Here is a 22,689-nt window from a genome sequence, read left to right as displayed (position 1 = left end):
TAAACCTTGGCTCCTTGGCCAAGCTATGTCGTCTTCAAGAAAAATGAAAGGTCTATGCACGGTGGTTCGTGTCTATAATCCCAGCACTTTGGGAGGCTGAGGCAGGAGAATTGCTTGAGGCCAGGAGTTTACGACCAGCCTGGGCAACATAGCAAGAACCCTGTCTCTACAATAAAATAAAATAAAATTAGCCAGATACGGTGGCACATGCCTTTAGGCACAGCTACTCAAAAGACTGAGGCAGGAAGATCGATTGAGCCCAGGAATTTGAGGCTGCAGTGAGCCGTGATTGTACCACCATATGCCAGCCTGGGCAACAGAGCAAGACCTTGCCTCAAAGGGGAAAAAAATAAAAAGAAAGGAAGGGAGGACTCATCCTCCTGTCAGCTGCAGGTAAAATACAGCTTATTTTGCATCTCAACACCTTAGCAGAGTATTGTCAACAGTTGAGGTAGTCAACAAATACTTGGCCAATAGTTGGTCATCTTAAAACTGACCTCAAAGAAGATTGAGTTTATTCTAAAAGAAATTTGGCTGAATAAAATTTGACTTTAATGTGACTTAATTTAATTAGTTTAAAATGTGAATTAAATGTAATTAAAATCTGAACTTAATTTGAATTTAATTTAATTAATTCACATGTACCTCCATGATCTTCTTATCCACTCCCTTCCCCAAAGGGGAGGCCAACTGAGTTCCATTTTGCTGCCCACTACAGGAGGGAAGAGTTCCTGCCCGGGTAGGATAACCAACAAACACAAGGGCGAATCTCACTGTCAAGGTTGGGCAGGTATGTATTTGTGAGGAATCTTTAAGGGGTTACTCTAGTGTAGGCTTGGGGGCAGGGGAAATGCAGAAGGAAGTTGCACCTCTCAGCTCACCTGTGGAAAAATAAAAGACAAACGTAGCACCCAGATCTGGGGAGAGATTTTTCCAAGCACAGCAGGGCTGAGGGCTTTTACAGATCAACTCCTCAGCTCTCCCCACAATGCTGGGAGGGAGGGGTTCTTAGTAGACCCAGTGGATGGGTTTACCCCGTGGTCAAGTAGGCAGAGCTAGAATCTGGAGTCTCCAGGGCCTCTGAGTTCTTCTCAGCCCTTCCAAACTCCCATTTAAGGCCCATGTTTCCTCTGCCGCCTTAAGCCTTCCCCATCCCCAACAATCACACCCAATCTGAAAGGCTGCCGCTCTTAGCAGGAGGCACGGGAGAGGGTAGCATCAAGATGTTGCTTTGTGGAGGGACCCAAAAGCCCAGAGCACAGTGGAAGGTGCCGCCTGGTGTTGGCAACACAAAGATGAGCTCCAGGGGTGGCCCATGGTGACCCCCACTCAGAGGACAGGCTGTCCCTGGCCCTGGGGAGGCAGCTACATGGCAGAAATGTTCTGACCCCCATCAAAAGACTCAGGAGCCACTCGTGGCAGTAGTTTTAGGGCCAGCCACACCCAGGGAGGGAAAGAGCCTTGTGAAGATATTGGGGGTCTGGGGCTGGTCCCAGGGTGGCGAGGCTCCTACCAGCAGGAGCAACCCTGGGAGACATCATCACAGAGTGTCCTCTGCGTTGGGTTCTTGGCCCTTGACCTCAAGAGCAGAGACACTGAGCGCCCTGGGAAGGAGAGGAGGGGCTGTGTTGGGACAGCAGATCTCTGAAATGTCTGTTGGGATGCAGGGCTGAAAGCTCTGTTCAAGAAGGACAGACACATCACATGGAGGCAGGTGTCACTGACATGGACAGGAGACAGGGAAATACTGGGTAGAAGAGGGTGGTTCCCTGGCAAAGGCCCCACCCTCAAGCCTGAAGAGCCACAGCCCTAAATGAAGACAGACATTTCTGGTTTTGCACCCAAACATTTGCCTTTTGGCCTGCCACACTCCCCATCCTTCCCCCATATAGACCCGAGACCTTAGTGGGCACACACATAAACAGCTGAATGTCAGAACCAGCAGGCGAGTGACAATGGAACGACATGGCAGAGAAAGAGGGATGAGGAAGGACATCCAGACACCAAGGGGAGTTCAGCCGAGGGCGGTGGCAGAAGAATGTGGCTGCTGGCAGCCCAACTCCGGGGGAAGACCACCTTCCCACTCCATCCCCCACTTCCCGCTCCCCATCTGTCTCGCCGAGAGCCACCTCCACCACTCAATAAAACCTTGCTGTCATCCCTCAAGCTCACGTGTGATCCGATTCTTCCGATACACTGGGCAAGGACTCAGGATACAGAAGCCTGTCACACTGGCCCTGCTCTCGGGATAAGGCAGAGGGGCAGAGGGTTCATTGAGCTGATTAACACACAAGCTGTCTGCAAACAGCAAATCTAACAGGGCTTGGTAACACGTGCCCACTTGGGCTTCGGGAGTCAAAGACACCCATCGCCAGATGCTGCTGTGGGGCCAGAGCCCAGAAGTGCTCCCCACAGCCTCTGCATCTGCCCAACTGCATGCTTCCGCTAGGGGTTTGAGCAGTGGGTGACCGAAGGAGAGGGCCACACCCCTGTCGCACGTCCTGCAAGAGGGATAGGGGAACTGTCCCATTTCATCACTATAGGTGCCTGCCAGCGACGGTCACTCTTGACTTTGTTCTAAAATACCACCTGGAGGGCCTGTTTCCCATGGTCATTAGTTCATAGGCTTCTAGAGCTGGACGTTGGTAAGAGGCATTTTCCTTTTAAATAATTGTTTCCCTTTCAAAGATACTCTCATCTCCTAGAAAAGCTCACAAGAGAAGTCCTTCTCTTCCTCGTAAAGGCCCAAGAAAAGGCAGTTCCTGGGGGGAACTGGGCTCATAAAAGGTCAGTGTTGTTCAAAAAGGACCTTGCGCTGTTTGTTCACATTGCCCATCCCTGACTGCCTCCGACAGGAAGCACAGCCGATCACGTCCCCATCACCACTGTCAGGGGCATGGACAGGCTGCCCGCAATGTCTAGTGATTTTTGGTGCCCGCCTTCAAGTGGGTGTGAATATAGATGAATTTGTGTCCAGTCGCTTCATGTATAGAAGCTCAGGACCCAGAGATGAAGGCTCCGCCCAAGGGCTAGTTGGCACTTGGGGCTGCTTTGATGATGGTGATAGTGACAGGGACAGGGATGGGACGCTGCACAAACGTGGCTGCATCATCCCTGACCCTCACTCTCCAGACTCCTCTGTTGAGTCCCCCTGCTCCCAGCCCCTAAGCTGAAAGTGAAGGTCAATGTGCCAATGAGTGAACACTTAAGAACCTACTGTCATTCTCCATTTGCCAAAGGTCACTGACCTGAATCCAGGAGTCCCAGTTAAATACCATTCGAAAGTCAGTGTTTCAGCCACACTGCCCATACTCCAAGTGCTCATAGCCACGTGTGGCTGGTAGTTTCCACACTGGACAATAGAGACATAGAATGTTCCCATCACCCTGGAGCATTCCAGGGGGCTGTGCTGCCCTAAACGGTTCCAATGGTACCACGGACAAGACTATGGAATCCTGTGAGTTTGTCTGGAAGCAGCAATCCAGCGGGAGGCCTGTGCTTTCTCCAGCTCTTCACACGCATTCCCGATCCAAAGAAGACCAAGAAACCAGCAGAGAGGTGGCACACCACGTGATAGGGAGGCAGGCTGGGAGGGGGTTTTCCCCGCTCGCCTGGGGACACCTGGGAGTCAGCCCCAAGCTGCTGATTCATTTTCTGGTTCTTTCTGCTGCTTTCGCTTACCTGGGAGAATGTGTCCAAGGTTTTGGAAAAGTTCTGTCTGCTGAGGAAAGCCCTGCAGACCTAGGAGGACATGCCCTCAGTGGCCTTCAATGCACAAGGCTCTTTCTTGCCAATTCTTGAGAAGACTGAATGGAGCATTGTGGGTTCAGCAGCCCCTCCTGGGAGAACGATGGCCCAGGAACTCAGAGCACCATGTTCTTTCTGCAGGGGAAGGGAGGATTGCCCATTCTCCCCAGCACTGGAAGAGAACTCTGGAAGCCAAATAACTGATTGCTTCTTCAGCTCTTGGAGATCCCTCTGTGTGAGCTTCTACCCAAAGCACACACTGCTGCTAAGCTGAATGTAAGGTTAGGTGAGAGGGCTAAAGGAATTGAATGTTATGTCCTTAACTAGAGAGGGGTGGGGGGAACAAAGGACATGTTTTGAGGATTATTTCAATGCTCACAAATACTTATCCAAAGGGTATTTCTCTTGGGGGTTGCAAAACATCCCCACGAGTGGGATGCTGGAGCCCTGGGGGTAACCTGTCCACAGGAGCAGTTCTTCTTTCTCAGTCACTGAGGTTGGAAGAGGGAAGAAGAGGCCGGGCGCGGTGGCTCAAGCCTGTAATCCCAGCACTTTGGGAGGCCGAGACGGGCGGATCACGAGGTCAGGAGATCGAGACCATCCTGGCTAACACAGTGAAACCCCGTCTCTACTAAAAAATACAACAAAAACTTAGCCGGGCGAGGTGGCAGGCGCCTGTAGTCCCAGCTACTCGGGAGGCTGAGGCAGGAGAATGGCGTGAACCCGGGAGGCGGAGCTTGCAGTGAGCTGAGATCCGGCCACTGCACTCCAGCCTGGGCGACAGAGCGAGACTCCGTCTCAAAAAAAAAAAAAAAAAGGAAGAGGGGAGAAGGGCCTGACCGATGTTCACAGACACACACACACACACACACACACACACACACACGATAGATCAGAATGCCACCTCTGCAGTGATGGAGACACTCCCATTCCATTTCCAGGCCCGGCGGCACACTGCTTGCATCATGCAGTTATTCAATCATCTTTTCAATGGTTGCCATTAACAACCCGATTTTATAAAAATAATACTAAAAAAAGGCTCATAAGACTTTCTGAAAAGCTTCCCTAGAACAATCTGAGCTGCTCAGTCAACCGTAGACGGTGTTCAAACATCCGCCTTCGCCAAGTCACACATTGGAGGGCTTCGTTTCCACCCAGCAGTTTCTTCACCCTCAGGCTGTGGAACAGACACTCCAGGCAGCCTAGCCTCCTTCCCTCCTGTCCGCTGCCCCCTGGGCACCCTTCCCTCCTCCAGCATCCTCACTCCGCTTCCTTTCCTCAGGATCAAGTGCCATCTATAATTGGAATTTAGAAGTGAGGCGTGAATGAAAGACTGACCTGGCGCCAAAATAATAACTCCAGATATCATTGAGAGGCGTATCCAAGTTGGACTGCGATGTTAATGTTATCCCCGGGGCTTAGTTAAATTGTAAATGACAAATAATTGATCACATTGATTCATTTACTCTTCCCCAAGGCCTATCTGCTGGCTATTTTGGGGCCCCGAGATCTCAGAAGTTATTAATTGAGTGCTGCTTACTCCTCAATATGAAACCCTGGTGTTGTACAACATTTTACATACTTAATAAATGTTGTGATTGATTTCACGTTTTTCAATCAATGTCACTCACAGAACCGAGATTTGCAGCTTTGGGGAACATTTGGCACATAAAATTGGTTTTGTGGGAAGTTTGTGTTTGGAGGAGGGAAAAGAGTGAGGAGAGGGCTGCCCTGGCTCCCAAGGGGGACCACAGACCCTGGCATCAAAGCTGTCTCTGACCCTTTTTCGGGAAGGCTTAGCTGTCTACCGTTCAAGCCTCACTCTGGTTTTAAAAGGAAGAAAAAGGGAACATTTAGAAACAGAACAAAATTCTGACCCACACCAAAAATATCTATATAAGATCATTATTCATGACTCAGTTGGTGTGAAAAAAGACAGCCTTGTTATCACGGCTCAGTCATATGAGCTCAGGCACCAAAATAGGATATTTGGCAACTAGTCAAGTATAATTAGTCGCTGCACAGAAATTGAATGGAGGAGTGAGAAGCCCAGGGCTGCGGAGGTGGGGGTGGTGCTTGGCTGGCTCCCACCTGCCCTGGCCCTGGCTCCAGCTAAAAGAAAACCTGAGCTTTTGCTGAAGTTGGGACAGTGAAGAATAAAGAGGGTGAGTGGGGTGTTCCTGAACCCCATGAGCGTGCCCTCGGCTCCCACAGGACTTCTCCTGTAATTGCTTCCGAATCTCTTTGGGCAGGAACATTCTAGCTCCCACTGCAAACCTAGAAGAACCTAGATCACCTGGAGACCCTGGAGAATGACAGGTGATGGGCGGGCTCCATCTACGCTGCTTATCAATTTGTGCTGCCCACTTTGCCAATCTTATCTAACTTCTTTTCATGTATTTCAGTGTTTTTCCCACCCAAATTTCAATGTAGGGTTCTTATATTAAATAGCCAAGGAAGTTGAGGACCCCAAGGCACACTGAGGCAGCTCTGCTTTAGGGAAAGTAGCATATGAATGACAAAGTTGATATTAACTGCTCTCCAAATTCCTGCGCCCTCCTGGATCCCTGGCCTGTTCCTGTCTTGCAACTTTCCGTGGCACTCGCCAGCGATTGCTTCTTGTGGGAGAGGGAAATGAAGACATCAGACTTCGCCCCATGCCTCGGCCCTTTGTTCTGTCTGTCTTCCCTTCTGGTGGTCCATGAATGTTTGCAGCCAGCTGCATCCCCCCTGGCTGAAGGAACACCATAGTCATGTACTCAGCATGTTCACTACAAACAGTAGCTTTCATTTGCATCTTTCCTTCTGTGTGCCCGGGAGAGTGATTTTGTAAATCAAAGCTCCAGTTTTGCTTAGGTCTGGGTTGTTCTTAAAAGAAAAAAAAATCAGGTGGAGTTTTTGTGCTTAATTTTCACTGGTGAAATGTTATGTCTAAGCCACAGTTTATTTAAGGAAATTAAAGAAATTATTAGTCTGAAATGGAGAGAAGGGAGAGACAGATGGTTTGAAAAAGAGGGGAGGGGAGGTCAGGAAGGTGCAGAGGGGACCAGGTCGCAGTCTGTGTTTGCATGGCTCCTCCAAGGTCCCTTCACCACCTCCTCCCTTGCTTCTGCCATGTTCTCCACTGGGACACATTCATGGTCCTCCAGTCCCCTTTCTGCTGCACCTACTGCCCCCTGAGCTCCACACTCCTCTCAAGCCACCTGCTGGGTCATTCTTGGGATTATCAGCTTGGGTCTGAAACCCAGAATCTCTGCACCCAGATTCAAGCCTGGGACATCACCTCTGCTGAGTGACAGGAGTGGACAAACATGAGTGGAGGCTCTGAATTCTAGTCCCTCCTGGATATTTGGGCGGGACACTTACCCTCCCTGAGACTGTTTTTTCAGCCCCCCCGCCCCAGAGGATTTGCAAAGGTTAAAATTAGAATTCTTCATCTCAGCATGCTGTACAACTTCTCTGGCACACAGAGCCACTCAGTAATAGTCACATGTAGTTATTATTGTTAATTATTCTCCAAGTCACCCAGGCTGAGAGTCCTAGAAAGATCCATGCTACCCTCCCTTCATGGCTCATGTCCAACTTGCGCTGAAGAAAGATAAACTCCACCTCTGAAGTGCTCCGTGCATCTGTCCCCTTCCTTTATTATGGTGTTGCCACCTGGCTCCATTCTACTGAACTCCAGCCTGCCCTGGTGAAAGAACCTCCTAGCTCTGGGCCATTCACATCCCACAGCCCGGTGGTCTTCATGAGGCAAAGCTCAACTCTGCCGCTTATGGTTCTAGAAGCTGGGAAGTCCAAGATCAAGGTCTGATTCATTTAGCTCCTGGTGAGGACTCTCTTCCTAGTTTACAGACAGCACCTTCTTGCTAAGTCTCCATGTGGTATAAGCGATGAGGAAGCTCTCTGGGCCTCTTTCATAAAGACGCTAATCCCACCATGGCAGCTCCACTCCCATAACCTCCTTACTTCCCAAAGGCTCCACCCCAAAATGCTACCACCTTGTGTGTTTGGACTTCAACATATGAATTTGAGGGGGACACAGACATTCAGACCAAAAAACCAGCAGAGCAGATGACACACATGTGATAGGAAGGCAGGCTAGGAGGGGTTTTCCCACTCACCTGGGGACACCTGGGTGTCAGCCCCAAGATGCTGATCCATTTTCTGGTTCTTTCTGCTGTTTTTGCTTACCTTGCTCACACAAGATGAGCTCACACATACCACATCCCTTACCCCGAGTTTTCCGCCTGCTGGTTTGCCATTCTTGCATTGTCACCTGTGGAAACCTGCCCAGTGCCAAGACCCAGGTAAAGATGCTGTGGCAGGGAACTGCCCTCAGTTCCCCCAGTTAGAGACCCCTAGCTCTTCTGCTCCACACTCCACAACACAGATCGTGAAAGGGGACCCCCCAGCTACAAACCATTGCTCCCAGTATACATCTGCCTCCCAGACCACCCCCTTAAGGAGGTTGTTCTCATCCTCTCTGTTTCCCTTGCCAGCTCTGGCAGCAGGATCTGCATAGCTGGCCTCAGCAAACCTATGCTGAATTGAATTCAATTGAATTGCCCTGACCTGGCCAGAGGGTGAACCTCTGCCAGGCCCCTGCTCCCCCATCTTGCAATTGGTGCCCGCTGTTCCTTCACTCTCCCCTTGGCACATGGGCCCATTCTGGGCAGATGCTGATCACACACATTAATCCCACGCCCATGATGACTCTGGTGGGCCCCTGGAGCTTCTGATCCTGATGGTGATGCACTTAGTACACAGATCCCAAGCTCAGAGCTGTCACATCAACTGTAGAAACTTCATCCTTTTCTATGATTAGCCAAGCCAAAATCATAAAATACAATGCACATAAAATGCTGCCTTTGCAGAGAAGCAGATTCAAGGGATAATTCTAAACTTTTCAAATCAGCCTTTCTGAAATATAACTTTTATTAAATGAACCTCCCCATTTTGATGAGTTTCGACAAATGCATACACCATGACCATCAAGATATAGAATATTTCCATCACTCCAAAAAGTCCTATTTTTAACTACAACGTTTATTTTTAGAACAATTTTAAGTTCACAGCAAAACTGGGCAGAAGGTACAGAGATTTTCCAAGTACCCTCCACCCCCACACTTGTACAGCCTCCCCCATGATCAGCATCTTCTACCAGCGTGGTACACTTACTGCGGTTAATGAGCCTGCATTGACATGCCACTGTCATCCAGAGTCCGTTATCTGCATTAGGATTTGCTCTTGGTGCTGGTCATTCTATGGGTTTGGACAAGTGCAGAATGACACATGTCCACCATTATAGTATCATCCAGGGAAGTCTCACTGTTCTAAAAATCCTCCAGACTTGTGCTCCATCTATTCATCTCTTCCTCCCCACAGCCCCTAGCCACCACTGATCTCCATTGTTTTGTCTTTTTCAGAATGTCACATAGCTGGAATCATACAGCCTTTCCAGACTGGTTTCTTTCACTTAGTAATAGGTACTTAAGGTTCTCCTTCCATGTCTTTTTACGGCTTGCACTCAATAATATTCCATTGTCTGGATATACTACAGATATTTTCATTCACTCACCTACTGAAGGACATCTTGGTTGCTTCCAAGTTTGGGAAATTATGATTGAAGCTACTACATACATCTGTGCACAGGTTTTTGTGTGAACATGTTTTAAACTCCTTTGGATAAATACCAAGAAGTGAGATTACTGGATCATACGGTGAGAACATGTTTAGTCTTGTAACAAACTGCCAAACTGCCTTCCAAAGTGGCTGCATCATTTTGCATTCCTGCCAGCAATGAATGAGCATTCCTGTTGCTCCACAGCCTCACCAGCATGTGGTGATGTCAGTGCTTTGGATTTTGGCTATTCTAATAAGTGTGCAGTGGTGTCTACTATTTTGCAATTCCTTAATGACATATGATGTTGGACATCTTTGCATATGCTTACTTGCCTTCTATATACTTTCTGTGGTGAGGTATCTGTTCAGGTCTTTGGCTTTTTTTTTATATGAGGTTGTTCATTTTCTTATTTTCTTATTGTTGAGTATTAAGAGTTCTTTGCACATTTTGGATAAACATCTTTTATCAGATGTGTCTTTTGTAAATATTTTATCCCAGACTGTGGCTTGTCTTCTCATTCTCCTGATGTGTCTTTCATGGAGCATGGTTTTTAATGTTAATAAAGTCTACCTTATCAATTATTTTTTCGTGGATTATGCCTTTGGTGTATTTCAAAAGTCATCACCATATCCAAGATCATTTAGATTTTCTCCTATATTATCTTCTAAGAGTTTTATAGCTTTGCATTATATATGTGGAACTATAGTTCATTTTGAGTTAATTTTTGTGAAGTGTGTAGAGTCTGTTTCTAGTTTCATTATTTGGCACATAGATGTCCGATTATTCCTGTATCATTTGTTGAAAAGATTATATCTTTGCTTGGTCATTTTAACTTTGTTCCTTTATCAAAGATCAGTTGACTATATTTATGTGGGATGGTTTCTTAGCTTTCTATTCTGTTCTAGTGATCTATTTGTCTATTCTTTCACTAGGGCCACACTATCTTGATTATTGCAGTTTCACAGTAAATCTTGAAGTCAGGTAATTTTGGTTCTCTGGCTTTGTTTTTCTCCTTTAATATTGAGTTGACTATTCTGGGTCTTTTTCCTCTCCATATGAACTTTGGAATCAGTTTGCTGATATCTACAAAATAACTTGTGAGCTTTTGATTGGGATTGCATTGACTCTGTGGATCAAGGTAGGAAGAACTGATGTCTTGATGATATAGAGTCTTTCTATCTATGCACAGGCAAGATTTATTTAGTTTTTTTTTTTGTATCTTTCATCAGAGTTTTGTAGCTTTCCTCATATGGGTCTTGTACAATTTTTTTTTTAGATTTACACCTAAGTAATTCATTTTAGAAGGTGCCAAAGTAAATAGTAATGTGTTTTTTATTTCAAATTCCACTTGTTCATTGCTGGTACATAGAAAACCAATTGACTTCTGTATATTAACCTTGTATACTGCAACCTTGCTACAATCACTTATTAGTTTCAGGAAGGTTTTTCGCTTTGTTTTGTTTTTGCAGATTCTTTCATATTTTCTATTTAAGTGATAATGTCACCTGTAAGCAAAGACAATTTTATTTCTTTCTTCATCTTCTGTATACCTTTTATTTCCTTTCTTTTTCTGATTGTATTAGCTAGGACTTCCAGTATTATGTTGACAGGAGTAGTGAATTGGGACATCCTTACTTTGTATATTAGGCCATTCTCACATGGCTAATAAAGACATGCCCAAGACTAGGTAATTTATAAAGGAAAGAGGCTTAACTGACTCGCAGTTCAGCATGGCTGGGGAGGCCTCAGGAAACTTACAATCATGGTGGAGGGGAAGCAAACACGTCCTTCTTCACATGGCAGCAAGAAGGAGAAGTGCATAGGGAGGAGTGGGGGAAGCCCTTTAATCCCATGAGAACTCATGCATTATCATGAGAACAGTATGAGGGTAACCACATGCATGATTCAAGTACTTCCCAGTGGGTTCCTCCCACAACATGTGGGGAATATGGGAACTACTACTCAAGATGAGATTTAGGTGAGGACACAGCCAAACCATATCACTTTGTTCCCAATCTTGGGCCACTTCTAGGATCAAGACTTTCCACAGAGTGTCAGCACTCATAACACCAATGGCATAGAGGTGAGGGACTGGCCACTGCAGCCCAACAGATGGTGTTGGCCACACAGCATGACTGACCAGTCACCAGTCCAGTGAAAAGATCATGCTGGCCACGTATTGGCCCTCTCCTCTGACATAGCCAATCAGCAAACTGAGAAGTGTAGGCCCTGTGGGCTGAGGTTAAGCAGGACAGGCAGGGGGCAAAACTGGGAGGCTCTCAAGGGATTGGGTGCAGCTACCAGTCCCTGATGTGGGCCCAGAATCTAGGCTCCAAAAGGGCTTTGGACATCTTTGCAGTGGACATAGGAAAGAATGGCTAGGGAGAGGGAGGAGATACCAGCGGCTCAGTGCATCTTCCCAGGAAGATCTCAGGAGGGAGAACTGCCCATTTTCAATCACCAGCACCCTTGATATCAGCCAGAGGGTAACCAGGGTGGAGAGCCCACAGGCTGAGAGGTTAAGAAGATGGATGCGTGGACCAAGTCACCAGGGCAGGACACTGTCTCCACTCCCTGCAACCTCTGGGAACCCCTGGGCCTGTGCCCAAGATGGAGGGATTCTTAAAGATTCCACAAATGTGGGTGGGGGAAAGACAAGTGACAGGAGAGCCAGTGGTTGGGGGCAGCAAAATGATTTTTTTTTTTTTTTGAGATAAGAAGAAAAAGCCTGGGGTCTTTGCAAGTTATCAGTATGACCTAAGTCACTTAGAAAGCCCCATTTTAGGAATCCCAGTACGGTTGCTAGGGGCATAGCATCTCAGGGAGGTGTGGCTGAAGCCGAATCCAGGCCACTTCAGTCCCACTCCTTGGGCAGGTGACACAGTCTTTGGGGATTTGCTTCCTCTTTTGTGAAATGGGGGCAATAGGTCCTACCTTGCAGGATTGTTAAAGGAGACACTCCAAGCGAAGAGTTGAGTGCAGAACCCAGCAAGAGGCAGCTCTTATGGTCCTCCTTTTACTCATTATAGACCCCATGTTTCATAGGTCTAGAATAGGGTGTTAAGTCCCCTGCAGAGATGCACCGTGGAAAGAGAAGGAGGCAGGGAGGCCAAAGAATCGCTCTCAATTAACCTCTAGGGAACCCTGGACTCTAGTTGACCACACAGCTGGTTAGAGGTACCTGAGACTGGGAAGAAAAAGAGGTTTAATGAATTTACAGTTTCACATGACTGGGAAGGCCTCACAATCATGGTGGAAGGCAAGGAGGAGCAAGTCGCATCTTACATGATTGGTAGCAGGCAAAGAGAGAGCTTATGCAGGGAAACTCCCATTTTTAAAATCTTCAGATCTCGTGAGACTTATTCACTATCACAAGAACAGTGCAGGAAAGACCTGCCCACATTATTCAATCACCTCTCAGCAGGTTCCTCCCACAACACACGGGAATTGTAGGAGTTACAATTCAAGATGAGATTTGAGTGGGGACACAGCCAAACCATATCAGACCTTTAAAGGCCCAGATCATGATCCTAGATCTAAAACCTAAAACAGACTCTACTCTGAATGTTTTTGCTACATCTGTCTGTTCACCTATTTCTACCCTGTGTCCTGGCCAAGACATGACACTGTGGATTCTCCTGTGCAGACACTGCAGTTCCCTTCCCAAAAAGGGCCATTCTGCTTCCTCATGCAGCAGAGTCTCTGCAGCCCCATGATCGGGGAGAGGGAAACTTCCTCTTACCCAGGACTGAAATGTGATTGGCCTGAACTAGCCCTTCCCCTGGCCAAGGGCCAGTCTAGGCAATGAAGGGTGATCCACTATGGCCAGTGGAGTTGAGGAACGTGTGGGCCTAGGGGATGCATTTTCCTCCCTAGTTTGAAAAGTGAAACTAAGTATGAGCCACGGAAGACCCAGGTCTGCCTGTGAAGCCTGTAATTACAGCAGACATCCTCCACCCTGGAGGCTGACATGCCTAGGTGTCACTGATGGAAGAGCAAAAGACAGGAATCTTCCAGGCCTTCGATAATGCCATCATGACACTGAAACTGCAGACTCTATAGAACCACTCTGCCCCTAGTTTTCTTATTTGTGAGTTAACAAACATCTTATGTTGATGCTTTTTATTCAGGGCTTCTATTACTTGCAGCCTGATAAAGTTTGGGTCTGTGTCCCATCCCAAATCTCATGTCAAATTGTAGTCCCCAGTGTTGGAGGTGGGTCCTGGTGAGAGGTGATTGGATCATGGGTGTGGACTTCCTCTTTGATGCTGTTCTCATGATAGTGAGTGAGTTATCATGAGATCTGGTTCTTTAAAAGTGTGTAGCACCTTTGCCCTGTCTCTCTTCCTCCTATTCTGGCCAGGTGAAGATGTGCCTGCACCCTTTGCCTATCACCATGATTAGAAGTTTTCTGAGGCCTCCTCAGCCAGGCTTCATGTACAGCCTGTGGAATGATGAGCCAATTAAACTTCTTTTCTTTATAAATTGCCCCATCTCAGGTAATTCTTTATAGCAGTGTGAGAACAGACTAATACACATTCAAAAGCATCCTAACCTACATATTTCTCAAAGCACAAATACGCAAAGTGGAGATGTGCAGGGGGGCTGCTGTCCATCGTCCTGGTGCAGTTGGCTGCCGAAAGGGTGCTCAGATGTTCACCCAAGCACTCAAACATCCAGCAAGCGTTTGCATCTCCTATGAGATCCTGTTCTGCAGCCTTCTACCTCCAAGGCTAAGCCATGAGCTTTCTTGCCTCCAGGAACCCAGGCTAAGGGAATAAAGAGCCCATGCATCAACACTTTGTCTTGGAACTGAGTTTATTAGAACTCTTCAGCAAAACAAGGGACGTGAAACCTAGATGTTGCCCTGAAAATGGGACATTCTAAGTTGTCTTATCTCATAGAACACATCAGGACCAAACCTAAAGGTCACACTGAGCATCTTCCCCAGTGGAGGGGACTCTCCTGCTGCCTGTTAAGTGTAGGGCAGTTGGTGTGTCCAGTGGCCTTTCTGCTCTGGGATATTGAGGGGAAGAAGTGTTGATGAGAAGGTCCATGGCCCATCCCAGCATGGACACAATGGAAGCCTCAACTCTTTATCTAAATGAGACCCAAAATGTATGTAAAGAGACTACTGAGGTTTTTAGGGAGCAGCATAATTCACCTTTCTTTATCTTCCCACATTAGTTTCCCAAGGCTGCTGAAACAAAATACCACATATTGGGTGGCCTGAAACAACAGAAATGTATTTTCTCACAGTCTTGGAGTCCAGAAGCCCAACACTGAGTGCTGGCAGAGCTTCTCCTTCTGTGGCTTGGAGGGAGAATCTATCCCATACCTCTCTCCTGCTTCTGGTGTTTGCTGACAATCTTTGACATCCCTTGGGTTGTAAAAGCGTCACCCCCCTATATACATTTATATTCACATGGGGTTCTGCCTGTGTGTGTGTCTGTGTCCACATTTCCCTTTTTATAAGGTAACCAGTCATATTGGATTAGGGCCCATGCTAATGGCCTCATCTTAACTTGATAACCCACAAAGACCCTATTTCCAAAAAGGGTGTGGAAGATTAGGACTTCAACACATCTTCATTGGGGACACTATTCAACTTGTCATACTTCTCAGGTTCAGAAGGAATGGTTTGAGCAGAAAATGTATGTGTCACAGACAGAAAGACCAAAATACAGCTCTTGGATGCTGGTAAAGTCAGTTGGGAGTGCAGTTTAGATAAATAGTCAAAACAGGCTCCCCAGCCTGAAGTGGCCTGTCAACCCTCCAGGGAAAGTCAGCACGCAGTGGAGCATGGACAACAGCATAGCCCTTCATGGTCAGGCAAACGCAAGGACAAGCAGCTGATCTTTCTCCCAAATTTGCCCATCACCGGTGAAGTTCTCTCAAGAGCCCACCTACTCCTCCCTCCCCACTCATCCCATCCTGAAACCCCCACCAGCTACCCAGCAAGGTAGGATGGGGGAGATAAGCCACACATTTAGAGAGAAGCAAAGAACTGGATTTCCTCACACGTTTGAGCATGACATTAATAGACTGGAAACCCATAAGTATAAATAAAAACAATTACATGATTCAAAATAACATATATTATAATGTATATTAATAGACTGTGCAGTGATTCCAGACTGACAGAAATATGCTCTGAAATCTCCAGGGCATGGCCATGCCTCATGCCAATTGGCAAGGACACCCACCTCCCACTATCCCTGATGCAGGCAGGTCTTGAATAAACATTAGTTTAATATTCCTATGGACAAGTCCATATGAAACAGAGGCCAGTCTGACATGGTAATTAAATGTCTCTTTTCAATGCTTTATAATTGAAATTTTTTAATTTTGTGAACCTAAATATAAATTGTAAGAAATGAAATGTGTGAGCAAATAAAAAAAAAATGAATTCAATGAATTATCACAAAGGAGTTCGGCCAAACTGCACAGGCTGAGCAACAGTCCCAACAAGGCTGCCCTCACTTCAGACATCGGCTGCAAGATTGGGGGTCCCCAGGGCCACCCTCATTTCAGACCCCCTGACTAAAAATTTGGAGGCATGTCCCCACAACTACCCTCCATTTCAATAATTCACAAGAATGAATCACAAAACTCAGGGGAATGCTATGGTTACAATTACATTCTAATGACAGCAAAAAGATACAAATTGGAACAAGCAAACAAAGAGACACAGAGTTGGGGCATCTGGGAAGCCCTGCATGGGGCAGTATGGCATGCTCTCCTTCCTCTCCCAGAAGGTACTCGTGACAATATGTGCCAAGTATGGCCAACTCAGGAGGCCTGCCTGAGAGTCAGCATCTATGGTTTTATTGAGGCGTGATATGGTTTAACTGTGTCCCCACCCAAATCTCATCTTGATTTTAGCTCCCATAATTCCCACATATTATAGGATGGATGTGGTGGGAGGTAATTGGATCATGGGGGTGAGTCTTTCTCATGCTGTTCTCATGATAGTGAATACGTCTCATGAGATCTGAAGGCTTTATAAAGGGAAGTTTCCCTGCACACGCTCTCTTGCCTGCAGCCATGTAAGATGTGACTTGCTCCTCCTTTGCCTTCTTCCATGATTGTAAGGCCTCCCCAGCCATGTGGAACTATGAGTCCATTAAACCTCTTGCCTTTATGAATTATCCAGCCTCAGGTATGTCTTTATTAACAGTGTGACAATGGACTAATACAAGGTGGATTAAACCACTGGTCATATGGCTGAACTTAAACTCCAGCCCTCCCCTCCTCCATAAAGTGGTGTTGATTTCCCATGTCCCAAAGCCCACACCCTCTAATCACATGGTTGGTCTTTCTGGTTTGCCAGCCCCCATCCTGAGTCATCTCATCTGCATAAAGTCTTGAGGGGCCAGCCCTGAGCCACACCATGAGTAGGGGCCCCCACGAACAACACAGCTGCTCTGATCACTTGGGAAATTCCAAGGGGTTAGTGTCACAGGAAGTTAGGGACCCCAAACGGAGGGACCCACTGGAGCCGTGGCAGAGGAACACAAATTGTGAAGATTTTTGCTTTAACCTCTTCATCCTGTTATCTTCATAAGCTGAGGATGTACATCACATCAGGACCACTGTGATAATTGTGTTCACTGTACAAATTGGTTGTAAAACATGTGTGTTTGAACAATATGAAATCAGTGCATCTTGAAAAGAACAGAATAACAGCGATTTTTAGGGAACAAGGGAAGACAACCATAAGGTCTGACTGCCTGCAGGGTCTGGTAAAAAGAGCCATATTTTTCTTCTTGCAGAGATCCTATAAATGGACATGCAAGTAGGAGAGATATCACTAAATTCTTTTCCCAGCAAGGAATATTAATATTAATACCCTGGGAAAGGAATGCATTCCTTGGGGGAAGTCTATAAACAGCCACTCTGGGAATGTCTGTCTTATGTGGTTGAGATAAGGACTGAGATATGCTCTGGTCTCCTCCAGTACCCTCAGGCTTACTAGGGTGGGGAAAAATTCCACCTTGGTAAATCTGTGGTCAGACTGGTTCTCTGCTCTCAAACTCTGTTTTCTGTCATTTAAGATGTTTATTAAGACAATACATGCACCGCTGAACATAGACCCTTATCAATAGTTCTGCTTTTGCCCTTTGCCTTGTGATCTTTGTTGGACCCTTATCAGTAGTTCTGCTTTTTCCCTTTGTCCTGTTCCCTCAGAAGTATGTGATCTTTGTTAGACCCTTATTAATAGTTCTGCTTCTTGCCCTTTTAAGCACGTGATCTTTGTACCTACTCCCTGTGCTTACACCCCCTCCCCCTTTCAAACCCTTAAAAAAAACTTGCTGGTTTGAGGCTCAGGTGGGCATCATGGTCCTACCAATATATGGTGTCACCCCCAGTGACCCAGCTGTAAAATTTCTCTCTTTGTATTGTCTCTCTTTATTTCTCAGCCAGCCAAAACTTATGGAAAATAGAAAGAACCTATGTCAAAATATTGGGGTGGGTTCTCCTGATAGTTAGAGGTCACCTTGCAGGAGCCAGGACAAAAGCCAGACCTCTGAAGACGTGGGGGTATAGTCTTCATTACACAGTCACCACAGCCTGCAACTCTATTGCAACAAAATGAATATTTGCCTTATAAATGTCAGTATCCAGAAGTGAAAGCCCCTTTGAAGGAATGTTTAAATTTAGTAAGAGCTACATTTGAGGTGCTTCAGAGGAGTTCCCACTCAAACTAATGTACTGTAAAATACATCAAATTCTAGCACACTTTTTGTACATCCAAGGTGATGAGTAAGACAAACCTGTGACAGCAAAGTTATTGAACATTTATAAAGATGTGGATGTAAATAACGTCACATTGATGCTGGAGAATGACTCTGCCTGAAACAATTTCCATCAATAAAGAGCTTTCAGCAGCATGACTCAGTGATTCACTGGACAGTTACTCAGCACCAACTCTTTGCAAGATAGTGATGAGCTTTATGAACATTCACCTTCCTTTGGAGTTCTTAATTTTTACCATGATTATTCTAAAATAGGAACCCCTCCTCCCCAACCTTCTTGGAGAACCTCAAAGAGTGACCAGTTAGTTTTTTGAATACTCAAATAACAATCATTTTTTTTTATAAGTGGTCTCACTCTGTTGCCCAGGCTGGAGTGCAATGATGTAACCTTGGCTCACTGCAACCTCAGCCTCTGGGGTTCAAATGATTCTCCTACCTCAGTCTCCTAAGTAACTGGAATTACAAGCATGTACCACCACCACATCTGGCTAGTTTTTGTATTTTCAGTAGAGACAGATTTTCATCATGTTGGCCAGGCTGGTCTCAAACTCCTGACCTCAAGGGATCCACCCACCTCAGCCTCCCATCAAACAACAATCTTTACCTGCCAAAAGCAAATTTGCTAGAATGTTTGCTGAAGAAACAGAACACAAATTTCAGGTGCTATGGGTTGAATTATGCACCCTCTGTAGTCTTATGTTGAAGTTCTAAGCTGCAGTACCTGAGGATGTGACCTTATTTGGGAATAGGCTCATTGCAGGGTCATTAGTTAAGATGAGGTCACACTGGGTAGGGTGGGCAGTCATCCAATCTGGCTGGTGTCCTTGTAAGAAGAGATTAGGACACAGACACACACAGAGGGATGACCCTGTGAGGACACAGGAAGGAGACACCCACCTTCAAGCCACAAGAGAGGCCTCAGAGGGAACCAACCCTGCCCACACCTTGATCACAGACTTCTGGCCTCCAGGACTGCGGGAAAACACAATTTTATTGTTTACCATGCCCAGTCTGTGTATTTTGTTTTGCAAAGTATTGCAGTGGATACACAGAAGCACCGAAGACTCTTTCTGAAGAGAAAGCTACCCATAAAGCAAATCTGTCTCCCCAAGTTAGGAAGCCACAGATGAGCACGGGGTTCTCACAGAGACACACACAGACAGGAAATGCCGGTTCACCAGTTTCAGCTGGGTGCTGATGGTACTGTCATCTTTCTTATCTTCCTTTAGTTTGGAAAATTCAGCATCATTGGTCAGGGCCCCAAAGCCAGCCCTTATGCTGCATTTTGACCATCTGACTACTCAAGGTGAATGCTGACAGACCCTCTGAGCCCAGATCCTGGAGGCCCCACAGCTAATGACAGTCAGAGAAGAGAGAATGTGGGGAGAAGAGAAATTGACCACAGATTGTTAGGAGAATTGGGGGCGAAAGATTATAACATCGATTCCAAAATATTATTACTTTAATGTGTGACATTGTTTCCAACCCCATCAAAGGGATAGGGAGAAAAGACAGGAGAAAGAAGAAGTCAAGAAGGAAAATTGTACAACACTGACCTATCCTGTTTCCACAACATTGTGCTTTGGACCATAAAATCAATATACAATCTCTTAAGGAAATTTGAAAAATGCTGTAAAGATTAGGGATGAAGCTCAAACTTCTCATCAACCCACACAAAGACAACCAACATGGTGTTTACATGTAATACTCAGTATAGATCATTTGTATATCCTCCTCCTCCTCCTCCTCCCCCTCCTCCTCCTCCCCCTTCTCCTCCCCCTCCTCCTTCTTTCTCCTCCTCCTCCTCCTCCTCCTCCTCCTCCTCCTCCTCCTCTTCTTCTTCTTCTTCTTCTTTTTCTTCTTCCTCTTCTTTTTGAAACAGGTTGCTCTGTTGCTCAGGCTGGAGTACAGCAGCTCACTGCAGGCTGGAGTATCACAGTTCACTGCAGCCTTGACCTCTAAGGCTCAAGCTATCCTCCCACCTTGGCTTCCTGAGTACTGGTAACCATGGGCATGCACCACAACATCTGGCTAATTTTTTTAAAAATTGTAGAGAGACGTTCTCCCTATGTTGCTGAGGTTCGTCTCAAACTCCTGGGCTCAAGGGATCTGCCAGCCTCACCCTCCCAAAGTGCTGGAATTACAGGCATGAGCCACCATGCTTGACCATATGTTCTTTTTACTAGGTATCATGTTGGGAAAATGTTTCTTTATTGTGATTTTTAAAAATTATTCAAAACATTGTTCATGCAGCTGCACAATAATACATCACGTCAATGAGCCACAATCAATGTTTCCTCTAATTATTAGGTTTTTCCACTTGTTCCTTATTTTAAGTAACGATGCTATTAATGGATTTGCACACAAAACTTTATTTGCATCTATGATCATTTCAGCAGAATAGATTCTCAGAAGGGAGATTGCTGAGTGATGGACATTGTATGACTACACTCAGATCAGCTACCACTCAGTGGAAAGTCTGTGGATTCGCAGTACAGTCAGCATGGCACAGCAGGGCCAGTCCTGCTGAGACGCGGGATATTCATTTCTAAAGTTAGAGCAAAGGGAAATAAATTTTGCTTAGCGAATTTCACAATCACTCCTGAAATATTCATTAACATCTGGAAATGTTATGGCAAGCCAGAGTTACTTACAATGCCTCCAGCCCTGGCATCGTGACCTCTCAAGGTCACGGGAAGAGACTCATCCTCCTCTCCTCCCATCTCCCTTTATAGCTGAGGCCTCAACAGCTCCCACCTGGATGCAGCTCTGGGGCCAGGAGGCCTGTTAGCTTCTTTTGCCTGTTCACGGTCTCATCCAATCAAGTTCAGGGAAAGAGAAAATGTGTTTTCGCTTGGCACTTGCCAATTTCCCCCTTTACCAGAAGAAAAATTTATTTTTGTTCTCTGTAGGCAAATGCATTTGGCTTCTGAATAAAATCGGGAGAATCCAGGTGTTTCCAGGCACCCTGGGCACCTGAATCGACAGCTTTGTCTGGTCTGGCTGCCTGGGCAGGGACTAGTTTATCTGAGTGTTCGCATTTTACTCCTTTGTCCTCATTCTCTGCTGGTCTGGGCATCAATCCTCAACTCTCCTTTTGCGATGGGCAGCGGGGCTCGAAGTTTATGCTTCCGAGCAAAGCAGCCCTGACTCTGCTCGGGAAAATGAAAAGTGACTGTAAATTCAAAACAGACCAGGGACCCTGAAGGGTCTGCTCGGCCGTGTCTCCAGGCAGTTTGACTCCAGGTGAGTCATTGCTTTCAGATGGGTAGGCTCCCTTGAGGACAACCATTGTCATTAGAAGGAAAGAAGGGAGTTCTACATACAGGCTGGGATGCGACGGGCACTCCTGAGGACTCCCGGGTTGGAGGAAGCCGCTGAGTCCTCCCGAGATGTCCCCAGTCCACGTGGCTCCTCATGCCCACATCTTGGACCCTGGGGTCATATAGTGACAGGTACAGATCATGGAACTTGGCATCTAAGGGACCTGGAATCCTCTCTGACCCTGCTACTTGCTGCAGTGTAACCCCATGAGGGAGCTCATGCCCAGCGTGTAGGACAGTACCTAGCACATGGGGAACATGATGACAGTGACAATGATGATGACTATTTTGATTTCAACAATGGCTGCAGAACTTGATCTTCTCATTTGGTTGACTACCCCCCACCTCTCACTTCCAGTTCTGGTCCTGATAATGCAGAGATCTCAGCTCTCCAGATAATCTTTCACAACACAAGATAGATCATGACATACTCTTTGTGAAATTAACCAGTGGCTCCCTTTACCTTCAGGATTAAATCCAGACACAATGACATAACTCAGCAGTGTCCTTTGAGATGTGATTTTCCAGTTCACCACTCCAGCAAACTCACACAAACCCGGTGGTCCAGCGATGCAGTCAAACATCTGCAACTTCCCCTGTCCCCATAACCCTGGGCTCCTTGCCCCACTATATTTGTAAATGTTTCTACCCTGCCTCGGCCTGGCTAATTGCCATGCTCTGTTCAAGGTTAAATTTCCTCCAAGGAGCCTTTCTTGACTTCCCCAGATACAATCACCTCCCCCCCAGGGTTAGAATAATTCATCGTGCATACTTCTGGTTTGGCTTTTGCACATTGCTGTGATCCTTTGAGTATAAGTGAATGCTTCATGAGAAAGAAGGTGGCTTACCATTTCTGTTCGGCCTTGCACAGAGAATGGGCTCAACAATCATTGCCAAATGGATAACTGGGTGGGTGGATGGATGGATGAATGAATGGATAAATAGATACATGAATAGTCTGATAGGTAGATGGCAGGGCAGATAGGTGTGTAGACGGGTTGGTAGAGGATGAGTGAATGATTAGATGGGTAGATGATTGAATGGATGGGTTGGGGGTGTGGATGGGTGAAAGGGTGGTTGAGGTAGATGGATGGGTAAATGTATGGATAGATGGGTTTTTGGGTGTGGGTGCATGAGTTGGTGGGTGGGTAGATGGATAGATAGACGAATGGTGATATAGTTTGGGTCTGTGTTCCTGCCAAAATCTCATGTCAGATTGTAATCCCCAATATTG

This window comes from Papio anubis, chromosome 1 (assembly GCF_008728515.1).
Source record: "Papio anubis isolate 15944 chromosome 1, Panubis1.0, whole genome shotgun sequence".
Taxonomy (NCBI): domain Eukaryota; kingdom Metazoa; phylum Chordata; class Mammalia; order Primates; family Cercopithecidae; genus Papio; species Papio anubis.
Note: the sequence above shows the minus strand (reverse complement) of the source record.